This window comes from Epinephelus fuscoguttatus, linkage group LG22 (genome assembly GCF_011397635.1).
Source record: "Epinephelus fuscoguttatus linkage group LG22, E.fuscoguttatus.final_Chr_v1".
NCBI classification, from domain to species: Eukaryota; Metazoa; Chordata; class Actinopteri; order Perciformes; family Serranidae; genus Epinephelus; species Epinephelus fuscoguttatus.
In genome coordinates this window covers 21,069,152-21,088,885 of record NC_064773.1, presented here as the reverse complement: position 1 = coordinate 21,088,885, position 19,734 = coordinate 21,069,152, and the positions used below count along the sequence as shown (strand labels likewise).

Here is a 19,734-nt window from a genome sequence, read left to right as displayed (position 1 = left end):
TGATCGGGAAGAGGGGGAGATAGTGCGCCGCAATGTAACAAATGGTGCAAAACTTTTTACTTCTTCATCAGACACAAGCAACTCATTTAATCAACACTGGTGGTGCCTGGAAACATCAGCATATGGTGGCATTAAATTTACATCATGGAGTGATGTGCAGCAGGAGCGTCTGTGCATCAGCCCCATCAGCTTTCTCTTCAGCCTTTACAGGATATCTATGTATGTATGTATGCAGGCTGATGTTGCGTGGCTTCATTATCTGCGCAGCAAATCAGCAAAATGGAAATGCTGAAAAGCTGAGCATAATAAGAATAATAAGTGCAAACAAAAAGAGCAGAAGTGCTACCTCAGATAATAAGTGCAGGAGGATGAATAGGTGTAAGATTGTGTCTATTCAAAGCTAATCCTTCATTGTGCCTTTGACGTTTCAAGGACTTTCATTAGAACGCCTGCCTCTACAACAGCAGATTCAGTCTTTATGTGAACAACACATAGCAACTACTGGTTCTAGTGTCATTAGGACACCAGGATCTTCATTAGGCTATTGTCAGAGTATGCATGTGTGAAATTCCCTATCCGGTAACCTTTACACTCCCACTGATAGCCTCTAAGTTTCTGCTGCTGCTGGTTTTTTTCCACTGCAGGGGTATTAGAAAATTGCTTTTTCCATTTCACGTGTCTCTACGCTAAAAAAGTGCTTGTGGAAGCACTTTGTAAGCGAGTAGAAGATTAACTTCAGACTCCCTGTTCGAGTGCAACATCTGACTGACCTGCAAAGGTGAAAGGTGTCGTTAATGTGCTGCACTTCTTTGTAAGGTGCACTTTATCAACCCTGTCTCCCAGAAATTACATTCGTATATTACTTTAATTGCATTCGTAATTACGTTGTGGTGACAATGTTATCGCTGCCTGGATTATGTTCAGAGACAACGTTTCTTTGAATGAATGAAACACTACATTTATGTCTGAGCTGTCTAAGCCTCAGATTCAGCATTACTGCTGTCTCTAATTTGTTTTTTTTGGAGCCAAAAGTGACCATATTTGGGTGAGAGGCTGGAGGTGTGGAGGAGCGAGGGGTGGGTCTGACTGAAAAGCAGAGGAAACTACCCACCCGTATTAACTTTAAGCCATAATAAAATGGAGATGGGTGAACTGTATAAAAAAAAATCACCCCCGTACGGTTGTCACGAAGGGGAAGGTAGCTCAAGAAAACTATTATACACATAATTAAACGCCTTAACGATTAAACGTCCGCCCTCTAGCTAGTCGGCACCAGAAATATTGGTCATTTAAACCAATTAGTGTTTTATTCATGTGCATGGTCACTTAACTGTCATGCAGCCGCCGCCCCCCACTAGAGGGGGCTACAGAGCCGTCAGACAGCAGTCCCTCTCCCTGCGGTAATGCTCGAGTAGACTGGAGTTTTAAAACGGTGGAAAATAAGAGAGATGTCCTCTTGCAAAACCAGCGTGGTTTGGAAGTACTTTGAGCAAGAAAATGAATCCAGCAGCAATTTATCTTTTTGGAGAGGTTATATTATTTGTTAACTTCAAGTGAGTTGTTGTCAGACAATGTGCAGGGTTTACATTCATACTGCACAACGCCAAATGCCTCTCGTTTAAGCTGAAATTTAATTATAAATTAGATGTTGTTTTATTAAAACTTGAAAGTGAATTGCTCTCATTTTTGTTGGATAATCTGCAAGGTTCAATGTGCCCCATATTTCAGAGGCAATTTATTTATTTTAGATGTTATTTTACTGGTCAACTTTTGAGTGAGTTGCCGTCATGTTCACATTCATACTGCATGGTGCAAAAGTGTCTCGTAAAATCTGACATGGTTGTTGAAGACTGTGATTAAAGGCTTCAAAGGGCTCTTAATGCACACAATATTTTTTTGGGACAATGTTTCAAATACTTAATAAACTGTGCTAAATTTTGACTGTTTTCCCTTGTTTAGACTAGTCAACTAGTCTTACTTAAAATTTTCATTTAGTCGACGGGGAAATTAGTCGTCAGGAACATCCCTACTGTTAACATGTTTATTTCTGCTTTAAAGTTGGGCATTTTAAAATGGGGGTCTTTGTGGACTGACTCACTTCTGGAGCCAGCCTCAAGTGGTCATTCAAAGAACTGCAGTTTTTGGCACTTTGCTGGTTTTTCAGCCCCGGAGGTTGGAGGCTTAGCCCTGCATTACGTTTTCTTCAAACATTAGTGGTATGTGAATGTGATTTCTAAGAGACAGAAATTTATAAAAAGGCAGTGACCAGGTGCCAGATTGTAAGCAGCACACATTTAGAACAAATTCAAGCGCAGCGAGGCAAAATGCCGAATGGACAAAGCCCGGGTTGGATTTCATTTTCACTGTTTACAATCAGTGACTGACAATTACGGCATGGTAAATCTCACAGTACTAGCTGTACAATAAAGCCAGAATATTGTTTATATTCCTGTCTGATGGTTTTATCGATGTCTTCTGTAATGTAATGACAGACTGTCAGCGTAACACTGTTTGTTTTGTATTAGCAGCCATGGTACATTTCATACTGTTCATGTTGGTTGCCTTCATGTTTTTCTTTTAACTTCCTGTCCTCTGTCCATCTGCTTCATGTTTCACCAGCTTTCTCCTGTAATATTGTTATTTATCTATTTATTTTTGTTTGATTTTATTGTTGTTTAAAACATCTCACAATGGGACAGTATTGAAAATTAGCTTTTTAGTTAATACTGGCACATTTGCGGTCAGTGTACATTATCTCTGTCCAAAATAAACAGAATTAATTGTGCTGTTTAATAACATCATAAGAATATAGGGTACATGAAAACTATTTTTCTCTGTAGAGCCTGAGGCATACAGTTTGTGTTATTAAAACTGGTAGTAACTTCAAATTAGCCTGTGATGTGATTAAATTCACGTCGTCTCTTAATGCTGCATTACAAGGACTTCATGTGATGTAGATCATAAGGTGTTCTTGTTCAGCTCATCGAGCAGGATAAAGGCTCGCTTTCTTCTTCGTCCTTTAATGTAAAGACAGGATGTTTATGTGGGGCAGCTAAATGAAGAAATTATTAATGATCTAAAAATCAAAACCATCCTCCCAAGTATGCAACAAATCACCCTTATCTGCTCCGTCCTTTCTTTTTCTCTGCCACTTTCATTACTCATCGAAGGTTTTCTCTCTCCCGTCGACTCCGAAGTGAGAACATTTTCATGAAGGCAATAAAACGCTCATCAGCAGAGGCCTGAAATTATTTTTTAATATGACGACATTTTAATGAGGACTGAAGGAGATGGCTGGTTTGGCTGATGGCAGCGCCTCTTTATCAATGAGTGGCAGGGAGGAACTAATGGCACTAAAACAGACAGGCAGCTATAGTCTGAGTGTGTCTGTGTGTGTCTCTCTCTCTCTCTCTCTCTCTCTCTCTCACACACACAACACACACTTGCAGAAGCTAAATGACAGTTTCTCAGGATTCAAGGATTAAAAAGATACAAAAGCAATGTTTCCTCCACAAGGCCACCTATCGCTGTAACTGAGGAAACTGTACCTGACCTTTTCTGGACAGTTACACACTCCGTCCGTCCCTTTTCCATCCCCCTCTCTCCGTCCAAGTGTGTACGTGTTTTGTCATTGATTGGAATTTAATCTGGGGACTTTACAGTTTAGCTGCTGGAGAAAAACCTGTCAGATGTGAGCGTTGAGATGGAGTGCGCTGCCAAAAGGTCACCTTATTGGACTGGAGAGGTTATGTTGAAATTACAGATAGAGCCAAACAGGGTTCAGCGTTTGAAATACACAAGTCACGAGAAGTCTACTTGCCAAAGGAAAAAAGGAATCCTTCTGTGTCATCTGCATTGATATTCAGGGGTTATTAAGTAGTTTTTCATGTTCGATGCAAATTACACGCCCTTTGTGAGGATGACCCAAACCTTAAAACTGTAATACAGCTGAGGCTTGTTGTAAATTAATGTCACAGAAGGTGAGAGCACATATATTGCTGCCAAGATGTGCTAAATTACTGTCAGAATGTGTTTCTGAATGTGACTTTCACTTGAAGCTTTGAACCTAATGAGTTGTCAAGCAAAAGAACAACAAGGCTTTGAAACTGTAGTGAAGTTATGATAAGCAGCAAATTAATGTCAGAATAATGTCACTCATTACATGCAGTTATATAACACAGTGTGATAAGTAAAGTGCTTAATACTGCTATTACACCCTGCGTTGCTTTTTGTTTTTTTAATGAGACTTTCACTTAATGATCTTACTCCAGCAAGTGGTCAGACTTGGCTGACTTTGCCGCCCAAGGTCGGGACAAGAGCGGTTTGTGGAGGAGAGCCCCCTGCCCACCAGACGCTAAACTAAACCACTTCTCTGCCTCCTTCCCATTTTACCATACAAGGTCGTCTCATGCTGGCTACGCCTCCGCAATTAGCATGCAGCCTGTGGCGTGGCCTGTCTGGCGGCGAACACACGAGCACGGCGCCCTGCTCTCCTAATGAGATGCCAGTCAGTGAGGGTGCCTGCGGGACTGTGAAAGAGGGGGGAGAAAAAAATAAAAAAATAAAAAACCTCCCGGGGTGTTTGTGCACCACCTCATGGGTGGTAGAGGAGACTATTGAAGTGCACACAGCCGGCCCGGGCAGGGCAGGCAACTAATTTTACATAACACACACCATTTGGTGCTCATGCTTTCATCCAAATCGTGGTGCTCTACCATGAATGCATGCACTTTTAGCATGGGTAGCCCAGAAGGCATTATAGCCCCAGCACTTGCTTTCCTTTGAGCTTTAGCTACACAGGACATCACTGGTACAGAAACACACTTATTCACCGAGTGGTCAAAATGGCACTGGATGCAGCAGTTGTGAACACAGAGAGGAGTTGTAAAGTCAGAGGGTTTCTCCCCCACTTTGAATTCCCTTTACAAATTGTTCTTAACCCAACATAGAAACACAACTATGTATTAGCAGACAGCCTTTACCTTCAGCCTATACCTTCATAGAGAGCAGATCCTCGTCTATGGCAATCCCCATGTTGAACCGCCGTCTTTCTATAGTAGCTCAGAGCAGACAAACCAAACACCGGCTCTAGATAGGGCCATTTGCATTTTTGCGTCAGCCAAACAGCACTGAAAAAAACACTGTTTTTAACATAAAACTGCTTTATTAGGTGTTATTAGTAGTTTAAATCACAGAGTCCATTTGGTTTTGAAAAGAGGAGACCTTTGCGGATAATTCGGCTCTTGGTAAAACCACGTAAATGTCTGGATCTCAATTATCAGAGAAAAAAGGTGAGCTCACATTAGCAGGTGTTGGGCTAGCGGCTCGTCTGCGTTGAACAAACACTGATTTTTTTACATGCAACTGCTTGATTCAGTGTTTTTAGCAGATTTAATCGCCTCGTCCGTTGGTTTTGGAGGGGATGAGAAAAATGCTATGTTTTCGGAATTTGTGAACAAAATGCGGCACTGTAATTACTAAACTTGGCCAAAATTGACCTTGAATTGAAAGGAAATTCATTTTAGCTGCAGACTGTAACGTGTGTCTGTTCAACAGTGTAGTGTTTACCACCTGCCTGTCGTTAAAAGCACAGTAATAGAATCTGAGTAGTATCCTGGGAGTTGTGGTTAATTTTCATTCACAGCAAAGCTATCTGTGATTAGCAGCTGCAAATTAGTCCAGTTATCAAGAACAATTTCGTTATTTAAAATAAAATACAACCATGGATGTAAGTTTCAATTCAACACTGGGGAGGACAAATAAGGTGCGTGGGGTTTGGAGGTCCCCCGCTAGAAAATTATGAACACACAAACACTTAATTACATGTCTTTAATTTTAGAGTCATCTACGAGGGGGAACGTGTCCCCTGCGTTCCCCCCAGTATCTACGCCTGTGAAAACCACTACAGTAGAGGTGGTAAGTAAAACTATGAGAATATGGAATTATCATTTGGTCTTCGTTGACCACTAGCTTCAGTGCGGAGTTTCAATATGAAAACATCTAGATGGCATTTGACAGCCTTTTCACCCCACAATAAAAAGAAATATGAGGAAACATCCAAGCGCCCTACGGTGATGAAATATTAATCCCACTGCTGGTTAAGTTAGCTTATTACTGCATATTAATAGCGCTTCTGTGCAGATCCAACTACTTACATAGAGTGCATACTGTTTCTCAGCACAGCATGAGGCATAAAAATCACAAAGCACATTTTCCTACAGTGAGGAAGTCATTATAATGCAGCTCTAGTCCCTTATGCTGCCCACGGCAAAAAAGAAGCTTTTAGCATGTGTGTGTGTATCTTAACAAACTTAATCTCACTGCAGAAATGCTCTAAATAGCTGCTATTAGGTGCTATTAAACCAATAATATGAACAACATCACCTCGATATGAAGCTGAAAGAGCAGTCTCTCTTCACAAAGGCAAACAGAAAGGTTTTGTTTCTGCGTCAGATCTGGGTCTGATCCTCTGAGGCGTTGTGTACACACATTGTGCCATGTTTTGACCCAAATTGCTTCTTTTTGCAAAGGGGATTGATGTAACTAGGCCTTTGGAGGGAACTGTGCTAGATGTTTTACCTTGTTACATGAAATTTTCTTTAGATTCTGTTGCAGTTGGTTGAAAAGCTCATGTTTCCTAAATGCCAACAGTCCTCGGTTTGTCGTCTGTCTGTAAGGTAAGAAAAGACAAGCACACGGGATGAGCAGTGTACAGCTGATCGTACACATCTTAAAACAGCCCTGGGGGTTAAAGACGTGAAGCAGTGACATGCCTCACAAAGCCTCGGTGCCTGCTAATGGCCCCCTGTTTGTAATGGCATCCGTATAGCACCGCTTGACGAGCTGCCAAAGGGGGTGTTCTGTTATTGCGGAGCCAATCACCCACTAAGTATTTGCTGGCTCCTATTTCCTCTCTGCTAATGTGCGAACCTCCCCAATGCCGCAGCTAAATCGACTCTTTACGCCTGACTTGTCACCCTGCAGCGACGCACAGAGAATCCCAAAGATGCATCGGCGGAGGGCAGCCCAACGTTCTCTGTTGCCATGGATACGTCTGTGGGCAGGGATGTGGTTGGCCAGGTTATGATGCTTTTACTGCAACCCTAAATCATGGAAAGTGAGGGTGTTTGATGATTAGGGTGATGAAGCTGACATGACCTTTGCAAGGGTGTTGTTAGGCAGTGATTGCTCACTTTAATGTGTCTTTGGATCGACTGTGTCAGGCGGTGTGACGTGGGCGTGTTTGTAAATTGCTTCAGTACAAGCTGGATTTAGCGGATCTAGCTTGGAGAAGCCAAAGGTGGAAAGAGGACGAAAATCTTCCACTGAAGCAATAGAAGGAAAATAAATCAGCAACAACTGGCGATGTGTTAATATTGATTCATTTGAATGAGGATTTGCTGCTTTTCTTTGTCTTCTCTTAAAGTAAACTGAATATTTTAGGGGTTTGAACTGCTGGTTGGACAAAACACACAATCTGAAAATCTCACTTGGAGCTCTGGGGTGTCATGACATTCATCAAACACAAGCTTTAAAAAAAAAAAAAAATTCTGACAAAACTTAATTTATGCTATTCTCCAAGTCACATAAGAGTATTCAGCCCACTGCCCTTAACCAAACCCTTCAAGGTTCTGCAACTGAAATTGCTGAATGTTAATGTTAAATATTTTGGACTCTGGCTGAATACCAGACTCACTTTTAAGACTCATGTTGAACACCTATCAGGCAAACTGAAGGTCAAAATTGGATTTTTGTACATACAAGCACAGTGTTTTTCCTCTTCTAGTCCAATAACGACTGTGCAATATACAGTCTTTGCTTTATTATAGTGTTAATGTATATATGTATGTTTCTCCCCTCACCTTAAGTCCTCTTTCACAGTTTGCTGCCCTTCATCACAGTCGAAACATTTCTCACTCACCTTCCCACCTTGTGTGAAAAGGCTGAATGCTCCTCCTAGGTAATTAGAAGGGAGCAGAATTGTATGTTGTATATCTATAAGGCTCTACTGCAAAAACTGCCTGGTTACCTCTGCTCTCTGGTTGCTTTTCAATACAGGACTTACACTGTCAGGTTTCAGGACATCTTAACATGAGCCATACGTCATGTTCACACTGAACTTGGAAACATGGCTTCAAATATTAGGCTGCATACTAATGGAATGAGCGCCAAAATATTTCAGAAGGTTGTAGGCCTACTTATGCACTTGCAATCATACTTGTAATTCTTTTTAATGTGTAAATATATATTATGTGTATTTACCTATGTTTAAGCTGTAGCCTGTGTGTGATTTTGTATGCAGTTTTCCCCCTAGAAAAAAAAACAAACATGAAACCACCTGTTTAAATAAAGGATTAAATAAAAAATAAAATAAAATCTTCAGTTTTGTGATATCTTACAGACCAAACAAGTAATCAAGAAAAATAATCATCAGTTGTAGCCCCACAAAATCAAATAGTAAAAATTCAAATTCATTAACAATACAATTTATATAGGACACATAGCGTACCTCACACTATTTTTGGAGGGAAAAACGTTAGCTAGCAAAGGCTAACATGAACGGCTAAACAGCCTCCATGAAAGCATCATTCTTAAAACAAACAATACAAACAAAATAGTCATTAATGTAAGTTAAACTTATGTGACATTAGCTGTAGTTTCACAAGTATTGCCAAAGCATAGCGTCTTATAAAATTTAGAAATTAGCCAATGCTTAAAGCAGACAGGCTACTTGATTGTTAGCAAAACTAGCAAATCAGAAATCAGTGTTTAAGTGCAATTCTGACTTTCAAAGCTACTGGCTACAAATTGGATAAAGGGTTAACAAATTTATCCATTTAGTTTTTATTTAGGTGGTTTTCTTCATCTTTTGCGGAAGTGCTAGCTAAGCATTTTCTCTTTCCTGACAGTAGCAGCTGCTAATTTCCTGCCCGTAATTAGTTTCTCATCACTTCACTAAAAAGCCATTGTTAATGCAGCCTGGGTATTTTTTTATGAGTATATAAAGCTTAAATCAGACCAGTATAATGACAATATATTTACTAACAGTGCTGCAACGGTCCCAACAGACATCCAAGAAGACAATGCATTTATGAGGATAATAAAAGAAATTTAAGTTGCAATGTCACTTTGTTAAAAGTTATTGGCCAGTCTTCTACAACTGTCTGTGAAAGTTTCTACAGACTTTGCAATAGCCTGAAGACCTCATGATAGCTACAGTTAATATAATTCTGTGATGATTAACTATCGTACCAGCAATTTTAAAAAAAAATATATCTCATGCCGGAGGGAAAGTTTGTATAGATTTTTCCAGCCAGGTAGCAATGTCAAACTTAAAAGTGCACCTGCATGGTAAACTAAAAGGTGCCCTGTTGATAAGAGCAGCAAAAAGCAAAGCTATGAAAGTGAGAGGCAAATAAACCCACAAAGATGTGAGTCCTCAAGAGGTCTGTGAGGGAATGAGTAATATGTGAAAGCGAGTCGACGACTAGAAAGCCCAGACATACTTTGCCCCCCGTTATCGGCCCGCGCAGATGTGCCTCAGCCTTCTCTGCAGCGCTCCCATTCGCCACATCCATCACAGAAGTGCACCTTGGGAGATTGAGAGGATGGTGCAAGCGCCAAGCCCACCATCTGCCGTCGTTTAGAAATAAATGACAGGCCCAAACCTAGTGGGAGCCCGTCTCATTCCACTGCCAGCGCCGGTGCGGTGACGGGTCCGCCCAACCTTCCCTTTTCCCTGAAATCGATGTGTGAGACCCCTGCCAGTCATGCTGGAGTGTGCCTCGGAGAGAGACTTGGAGTGGATTTGGTCGGTGAAGCACAGCCCTTTACTCAGGGGAGCGGGCAGGTGGAACAGCGTGGTGAAACCAGCTGTCTCCCCACTGATTACAGCAGCCAACATGGAGAGCTGGAGAGCTCATAGACTCGAGGTGGATCCGACCGGAAAGCAGCTCAAGCTCAACTTTATTTGATTAGAGGTTTATTGATGATCTACAGATAAAGAAACTATCTCTTACAGCAAGCTGGGAGTTTTATGGGCTGTCTGCGGGTAGCACTTTTATTCCAACACATTCCTACTAATTGATATTTCACACACATGCAAAGTAATGTGTGCAAAGTCCACTGCAGAGGGAAACAAAACTGTGCAATTTAGTAGTTTTCCCAAGGTAGAGATTAAGGAAAATTAAGTAGTCAACTGAACCAAATGGACAATCCAGCTACTGTGCAAGTGATAAATGAAGCCAGAAGAATCATAAAACTAACAGACAGACATAACCCTCATCAGGGAGAAAGACTACAGCCCAAATATCATTTGCCGGAAACACAAAAAAGACGCCCCCTCCTTGCCTTTAATCTCCTAGAGGATGATTTCCTCTGGCTTTTCTTTGCCAACTGTAAGAACAGGCAAAGTATTACTTCACCGAGTTCTCGTACGTGACAGCTAATATAAGTTTGGCCCCAGAACTGAGACGGGAGGTAGACTTTATTAATTTCATGGATTTGGAAATGAGCCGTGGTGATAAGGCTATCACTCTCTTATCTAGGGATGGCGGGGGCGTAATTAAGCCGATAGCCGGCGATGATGAGGAAGTGGTGTGAAAAAAAAAAAAGCCTTGGGGATATGAGGGCGGAATCTTCAGGGCTCGTTTACCAGAGGGATGATTAGATTGGCACTTAATTGCCACCTTTTTCTATTTTTAGGGTGGGAGGTTTTCTTATGAGGCTCCCTCCCCCACTTCTTCGATTTTTTTTGTGGTCAAGGTCAGCTTAAAGAATAGTTTGATTGTTAAACGGGCTGAGGCTAAGTCAAAGGGGTACGTGTCACTTTAGATCGAGGAGAGGGAACATGTCCACTTTCCTTGCCTGTGTGGATATCTGGGAGATTGGGGTCAAGAGCGGTTGGACTGCAGTGTAATGGCACAAGACAGAATGTTTGCTAGAAATGGCTAAGTTTCATCTCTTGAACTTTTACCAAGAGTCTCAGACTCTGATAATTGTTTTGCAGCAACAAAACAGGCTTACCAATCAGTTTTTATTGATTTCTCGCCTCACTGTCTCGCTGTACCAAAAACCCAGAGTCAAAGCCTGGACATCTTCTGAATCCTATTTCATGTCTGATAATGACCGGGACGACCAGACCACAGCTAGAAAATAGTTTCAATATTCTTTCTGCAGCGGCTGAGGTATAACATATGAAATATACTTCATTCCAATCAGAATCTGCAGCATGGAGAGAGACTACTTAAACAGTTCTACTTTCACTGACAATTACTGTCAGGGTAATCAAGACAGAGGAGCTGACCAGAGTCCAGAGAAAGTGCCCAGATCTCAGGCAGGAAAATGTTAAATCATAAAGTGTGAAGCCACGACTGAAAAGCTTAAAGTTCTAACTGGACTTGAAGTCAACCTGAGCCAGTCGTGGTAGAAGTATATATATATATTAAATCTCTCCTGTAACTCCGAAGTCCAGTGAAGTTCAGCCACCTTAAGCATTTGCACTTCAGTAATTTCATGTCTCTGACTGGATTCAAGGTTTGACTGCACACTTTCATAAAAGAGACCGGAGTTTCTGTCACATCACAGACCTAAAATTAATGTTCACCTTTTTATTCAATGGTAATTATGATCTTTCCCAAATCTTAACTAAGTATTTTAACTCTAACCTAACAACATATGCTGATAAAACGGTTCATAGGCTATGTTACAAAAATGCACGCAAGTTAAGTTTAGGAAAAGAAACATGGTGACTTGGTTTCATGGTTCTGAACATCAGTCTCCTGCGGAAAGTCCTGTCTTTATTGACCCGTCCACCACCCCAACCTGCATCCATATTTGGACTACTTCTTTACTCCCATTAGCACATTGTTCACGTGATCACAAATCTGAATTACTGGATCATGATTACATGGAATATATTTGAATTTTGGCACATTTCATAGGTATACCTTCCAATACTGCATGAGAACAGCCTGAACCTAAACCGTACTTCAACCATATCATCTTTTTGCCATAACCACTACTTTTTTTGCCCTCAACCGTGACATAGTTGCCTTGTGCAGGTACAGTTTTGCAGAATTGTGCAATATTGGAATTTCTGTCTGGCAATAAGGTTGGGTTTTGTGAAAGAGGTTGAGAATATAAGTTACATAAGGTCCATTATTTTTCTTCTTGTCAACAAATTGCCATGAAACGACCAATGTGAGCAATGCTGACATACCTCTCAACTTCCCCCCTTGTCTGTGGCACTCGGGCTGAAGCCCCTTTGTTTCTTTTGACAATGTAAATCCTTTAAAAACCTGCCATGAACACAATAATTTAAAATAAAATTAACAGCTTTCTCAAAACAGCTGGTCACTGTGGTTTTAGGCACACGTCTCTCAAACAGGAGTAAATAGTGAATTTGTTGGGGACTACTTTCAGCTGCGCATTAATACATATTTGGAGCTACGGTGGGTATTTACAGCAGCAAGACAGTGTTTTTGACATTAAATGAAAATAAAGTACAGTGTCCATGTTCGTCATAATAAAAGGAAAATGTCAGCCAGTGCAACAGTGTGGCTCACTGATGGGATACTGGACAACAATGGAGCTGTATTGCACAGAGGAAAAAGCTCTGGATACACAGACTTGTTAGTAAGATAATTTCATTGTTGGTTGTGTTTTTCGTGGGATTTGTTGACATTTGCCAATTATAGTGTTTCTAATTCCAGCTGTGAAGTAGTTGTGCAACATCTTTGAGTTACCGGACAAAACACATTTCTAACAACAGCCTTGAATGCGGTGGCATTTCTTCAGGAATCCTCGGAGTGCAGTTAACTTTGATAGGGTGACTTTAAATTACCTGCACAACAAGAAGCAAGGCTCAAAACTAATGAAGACCTTTGTGTGAGACAGATGTGAGAATATTCCTCCCGTGCCCCCTGACACTTGCGATACCTTCCAGTGTAAACATCTCAGCCTGCAGAAAGGGGCTGCAAATCGGCAAAGCCTGCCTGTAAAACCATAATCCCCGCTCCTCCGACAGATGCACGGGAGAATAGAGTGTTATCACCCTGGTTGACACACTCCTGTGTTTTCTCCCAGCATCCTCGGGGGTTTATCATTCCAGCATTCATTCCATTATCCCCAGCACACCGGGGCTGTCCTCGGAGCAGGGGAACGAGACGACATGTCAGGGTCGCAGAACAAAGAGGGAGCATGTCGAGTGGTGGATTAGACCGGGAGAGGAAGTGTGGAGCTTCGGGGGAGGAAATCAAGGAAAAGGGGGATGCAGGAGGAGAGGGAACATGAGGGATGCATGAAGTGAGGGAGACAGAGGGACGAGCTCTTTCACAGCTACAATGTTGATTTCCCCCTTTGCTACTTGTACCTGATGAAACTCTCGTTTTGCATTTAGCAAACATCCTTTCTTCTTTTGTTTCCTAAACATTTATGTTACACACAAAACCCCATGAGGAAATGTGGTATTTTTCTGTGGGCTCTGTTGTCTGCAGTGGACGCTGCTTGCCTTGATTTGTGCTCCACAAGAGGATGGCTGACATTGTGCAAAGGAAGAAGATGTACTGACCTATAAAAGGAGGCCTCAAAGAATGACAAGAGTAGAGGGCATGTATTGTGGTTAGATGGGAAACTTTTTTTTTGCCTTTTGTCAACCCTAACTTGGACCCCCCCTTTTGGTAATTTACTTCCTGTCTCACCTAAAATGTCTGCTTGGGTCTATTTTTTTGCTTATTTGAACTAAATATTGTACAGGAACAAGAATATATTTACCATAGTTGCCTAAATGTGCCTACTAGTACTGTAGGGCTGCAACTAATGATTATTTTCATTGTTGACTAATCTGTCGATTATTTCTTCAAGTAGTCAACTAATCATTTTATCAAAAAATGTGTTAAAATGTTGAAAACCGTCGGTCTGTCTCTCCCAAAACCCAAAACTATGTCATCTTGTTTCGTACTTACACAAAAGGGTTTTAGTTTGCTGTCATGGGAGCGTGTGTAAAGCTGCCAATATCTGAACCTAAGTAGCTACAATAAGTATGAGTATTTTCGGGTACTTTTAAAGTACTTTTCTATGAAAAATGACTTGAACCAATTAGTTGACTACTAAAATAGTCACCGATTATTTTAACAGTCGATTAGTCATCGATTGGTCGACTAATCATTGCAACCCTACTTACTAGCCAAACTTTGTAACATTTTGGGCTGCAGTTTAAGATTATTTTCATTACTCATTCATCTGCAGATTATTGCCTCTTTTAATGTGGTATTTAAGAGGGATTTTGACTATTTTTTATCAGTTCTCTAGTGGTTAAAACTGCTTAAATTTAGCACCAAAACTGTAAAAAATGGTATCAATACGAAGATTATTGCAACAATTTATAGGACATAATTTAGCATAGGAAGTATATGATGGGAATGACCATTGTATACTTCCATCATAATGTTCTAAGCCGTTGTGGACTCTAGGTGCCCAAGCAAAACACAATGTTTATAACAGATTTGTTACTAGAAGAGCTATATGAGCTATATCTCAAATTAATCTCCAGATTTCCTGTCTTCAGATGAAATATACCACTTCTATGTGGCATATACTGTTCCCCTTAAGATCCCCTGGCCCCCCTGAAAAAGACAAAATAGGATCTATGGTGGGTCTCAGAAGGTTAATGAGTCCATGGTGCCATCTTTAAAAGTCTTGCTGTGTCTGACCAAAAGTCCAAAACCCAAAAACAATTTGTTTATTATCATATAAAGCAGATGATCACAATTGGTGCCATGGCAGAAGGTGTAGCCGGTGGATATCTGGCATTTCAGCTTAAAAAACTGCTTAATCGATTATCAAAATTGTTTCTGTTGATCGACTAATCAGCTCAGTGTTTCATCTGTCAATAATTGCCACATGTAATGCTACCATAATTATGCAAACACATAAAACTTGAGCTTATTCAACTCTTTCACTGATGATAAATGCCTAAAATCTGAATTAATTCAGTTGTGGGCAGATAGATAATGATTACAAATTAATTCCTTTTAATGTTGAACCTGACTACCAAATGAGGATGGGTTTTTTTTGGGCTTATATGCAAACTGATACTCTAAATTTAAATTAGAAAGATTTGGTGTTAAGAATGTTCAATCTGAATTCAAAATAGGACTTTTACTTTTTAATGTGCATCGTTTAAATTAAATTTGGACATGCTCTTTGAGGTTTAGACACAAGACCAGGTTACAAAACGATCATGATTATGTTTAATATACGATTCGTTGGTTGTTGGGTGTGTAAATACTGTAACCCATCTGTAGGTAGGGTTTGTTGGGATGTTTCTTATCAATTACGCGCTCAAGTGAAGCATCCTGGAGACACAGACCTCATTTTGTGTTTAACCACAGCAGAATTGACCTTACCATCTGCATGTAACACACACACGCACGCACACAGGTGACACATCATCCCACAATACATCCAAAAAGCTATAAGGTGCAGACGAGCGCACGCGGCAACCCCTAGATCCCACACTTCATTACGCGTCCAGCCATCCCTGACTGAAGTAAATCGATGCAGGATAATAGCCAGCGCCCTCACCCCTCCATCACTCCGTCTCTCCCTCCTCCATCCCACTATCCCACCATCCATCCCCCCCCATACCACAACTCATCCATTTGTCTTGCTCTTTCTACATCCACTCGTTCTTCCATCTCACCTTTTCTTTCCACTCCCTCCATCCAGCCTCATATCCTCACATCACCCCACTGTCCTCCAACCCCGCCATCCTCTAACAGCCGCTCTACTCCTCCTTCCCATCCGCCTCCGCCTCCGCCCATCTCCCCTGTCTGTTTTCATCACTGCTGTGGATCATTCCTCGTATCAGGCGCGGCTCCCGTAACACCACTGTCGTATATAACATGTCTGTTGTGATCACTGACAGATGGCCGTGCTGCATTGACAGTAACAAGGATAATAAGTTCATTTCGCATGCGCTTCCTTGTCACTTCTGTCTGTCTGGGCTGCTTCCTATAATTTAGGTCTGCTACGTCTCTGGGGAAGGAGGCGTTATTAGTCCGCTGAGCATTGGCCGGGGTGTTTAAGAATTCCATTTCCTTATGGGTGTCGGTTTACATGCAAGTAGAGAAGTTGCCACTGTTACACTTTGTAATGGCTGCATTACCTTCATTTAATACACTAAATTGATACTGGCTGCCAGTGGAGGGGTATAAAAGCCGCTGGAACGGTCGAAGTTTTTTACAATTCTTCAAACTAGCCTTGGAAATAATTTATTGTGGTTAATGGCCCACTGCAGGGTTGTTGCATACAATTAAAGCTTTGATCCATTACCGCTAAAAACAACAAAATGGCCTGTCATGCTTGCTTTATTCACATTCATGAGGTCCAAAAATATTTGAACTAAGCACCCTTAATTGCTGTTGTTGGGCTATAATCTGCAAAAATGCCTTCTTTATTTGACAATATTTTCACAACTTTAAAACATGTGTTAATGGCGCACATACAACACTTTTAAAGGTTGTGTACATTTTCAGCTTCAATCCCACAAAAGGTGTTTTCTAACGTGACAGCAGTATTATATATACACATCATAAACTATTACAAAACATGAGTATGCTCACTTCATGTCTACATCATTCACAGCAGGCAAGCAACAACTTCGCTTTTCTCTGTCAGCCAAACCAAGCACTCAAAAACACTGAATAATTAATAATTAAGCTTTAAACAAGGACTTGATTTGTGATTTGCAAGATTTTCTGGTGATTAAACAATGACAGTGGTTTGAAAGAGGGGGTAAAAAAAAAAGAAGATGCATGAAATATTCAAGGGAGCTGTGATAAAGAGAAGCTCGAGCAAAAAGGAGGACGACAGCTTGACGAGAAAAATCTGACATCAAAGACCCTGAACCTCCCCTGCAATATTTCACACATTAAGGGTGCAAAACATTCCTGTGGCCTGACTCAAAATCACTGCTCACCAGGTACAATACGTTTGCAGAAATTGGTGTTAATGTACTAAGCTCCACACACAACAGAGGATAGAGCAATCATCCAATTGAAAAATCTGACACGTTAGCAAATGTCACATCAGTTATTAATGACTTTTGCTTAGTAATAATTATGTGGTAGGAATCCAGATCATGAGCCAATGAGTGATGAAACTTGCAGTTAAGAGCTTTTTCCACTGAGTGTTAAAACTATACAGTGTGTGTCTATTTGATGCACAATAATGCATATTTTTTTACAGCAGATATTTTGACTCGACGTTGTAGGGACAGGACAGGTGCTACTAATAATATTACCAACGGCTCTGTTCAATTCAAGTGCCCCAGTAAGCCACGATCAGAGTGTGACAGTGAGCCAGCATGCACAAAACTGAGGCCACATCCACACTAATAGCCTACAGTTTCATTTTAAAACTGTTCTGCAAAACTGATCTGCAAACACACAAGGGTGTTAGCATCATTTCAGGTTAATCTCCATCCATATTAACAAGCCTACAAACACATATCACGGTACTGGTGTAAACAGGACACAGATTGTCTACTCTGTGGCTGGCTGTTTCACAAAATACTAAAAAGATGGCAAAAAGTAAGTCCAGAGATTTCTTTGATTGGACCATATAAGAAAGTCAAGGTGGCGGAAAACAGATTGGGAGTCGTTGCAATACGAATATGGCGAGATATTAGAGCAGTGCCATACGGGAGCATCATCCATCGCTGAGGTAGCCATGGAAATGGGTGAGGAGTACCCACACAAGAAAAATGAAATCACAAAAAGGTATGTAAGTTAAGCGTAGCTATAATGTTTGGCTTGACTGATAAGATCCAATTGGGAAGCACACTGGGATGTGTGCGTCATTGTTTATAAAAGCCTCTGTTTCAACCTGAGTTTCAGTCAGAGTCGAAACCCGCCTCAGAGTTTTCAAACTAAAAAAAGGGTCAGCAGTTTTAAATGTCTCCATTTTGGAGGGTCCAAAATGCAGGAGTAGTGTGGACACTAAGCGTAAACTTAGCGATAGTTATGCATTTTAAAATGAAAACATGTTAGCATGAAAGTTGCCCGAAGCTCTGTTTTTGGCCTCCACCAGCTCCAGAGGGAAATAGCTGCCTCTTTAGCGACAAAAGGTTCCCATATGTTGACAAACTAGTTGCTAACTGTGCCTATCTGTTGTTTGGTGCTTAGCAGGTAGTGTGTGGTGGGTTTTTCGAGCATTTTTTTTTTTTTTCTGAAAACTGTTGCCTTCTGTGGCCAAGATGCTGCAGATTCAGGTGCAACATCTTTTACAGGGTCACACTGTTTTGACAGCAGACAAAAAAAAATATTACAGCCACTTTAACAATATATCTTTTAAATTTGCAGAATCATTTATGTTCTTGTTCTAATTGGATTTTATGAACATGGCAGAAATGGAGGCTTTGCAGTTATTCTGTTGACACTTCAGGGAGGTTTTTCACCAGCTGGGAGATACTGTAACTGTATGAGGCTGGCGTGGACAGTTTTTCCAAATCAGCAGCTAATAATTATTGTCACAAATGTGGCATAAACATCAATATATTAAAATCTGGCTGACATTGCCAAAGTGAGCATGTTAGTTGCTTAATTGCCAAATACAGCCTGACAGAGCAGCTAGTGTGGCTGTTGACGCCTGTTTTCTTGTGAAATTGGACCTCCCTGTGAACCATATGGTAATGATTGATTGGCAGATTAATGTTCCATTAGAAATAATGTGACACTTGGTTAAACAGTATTACACCCACATACAGATTGTGCCAGAGCAGTCTAAATAAGTTGAAATTTCCATCCTAAGTACCAACAGTCAAATATTTACTTCCTTACTCCCTCAGGGTTTGTGCGCCTGAACTTAAACCATCTGTTCACATAACACGCAGCTCATGCTATCACACACTGGGTCTCTGTGTGCTGTCGCCAATGTTGGGTGACACTTTTAGAAGCCATGCACCAGCGTGTCTGTACCAGCTACTGTAGGTGAGAATGGTTTCTGCACAATCTTAAAAAGTCCATTAATTTTCCACAACCTGGACTAAATCTGGGAGCTATCACAAGCAGACATCATCTTTGGAGAGAAGAAGTTGTCTGCAGCTGAACTATTGAGCAACACTTCCCATCAGTCCATCATGTGATGAGCTGCACACACGTATTACCTCATTTACCGCCTGGCGTCTGCACAACACTGACTTCTACAGCTGGCAGCTATCAGCTACCTCAAATCAGCCAGCACGTTATATAACAGTGTGAACACCACTAGCTGTCTGGAGGAGAAGACACATTTGAGTTTGTTGTGGAAGTCTGTCAAGAATAGCAGGTGGATAAAGCGAGGAGAACATGAATGAATGAAGGATGGCAGATATGGATGCACAAATCAAATCTGGATTAAATGCAGAAACTCAACGCTCAACTTGGAAGTTAACAACACTGATTTTACGATTTATTTGGAATCATTTGTCAGCTCACAGACTCATTTTTCAAAGCAAAGACAACATGATGACACTGATATCCACTGTTTCACAATCTATAGGTCTCAGCTGCCTTGAGATTTAAAAGCAGACGCCTTCTTGTCAAGTCTGAAGCAAATAAACATGAAAAACAGTGTTTGAGTCCTTGTTTCAAGAATTATTCTTCTTCATCTGACTAAATGATGTTATAAGAAAGGCCTGCAAAGATAACGCAACAGCCTCTTCAACTATAAATGTCAGTAACAGTCTAAATA

The 19,734-nt window shown here is 40.9% G+C and overlaps 1 protein-coding gene across 1 annotated transcript in view; it reads right to left on the bottom strand.

Annotated features, from left to right (window-relative positions):
• LOC125883151 (FYVE, RhoGEF and PH domain-containing protein 4-like) overlaps nt 1–19,734 on the bottom strand; it is a 252,056-nt gene that overhangs the window by 61,721 nt on the left and 170,601 nt on the right. The window lies entirely within an intron of this gene.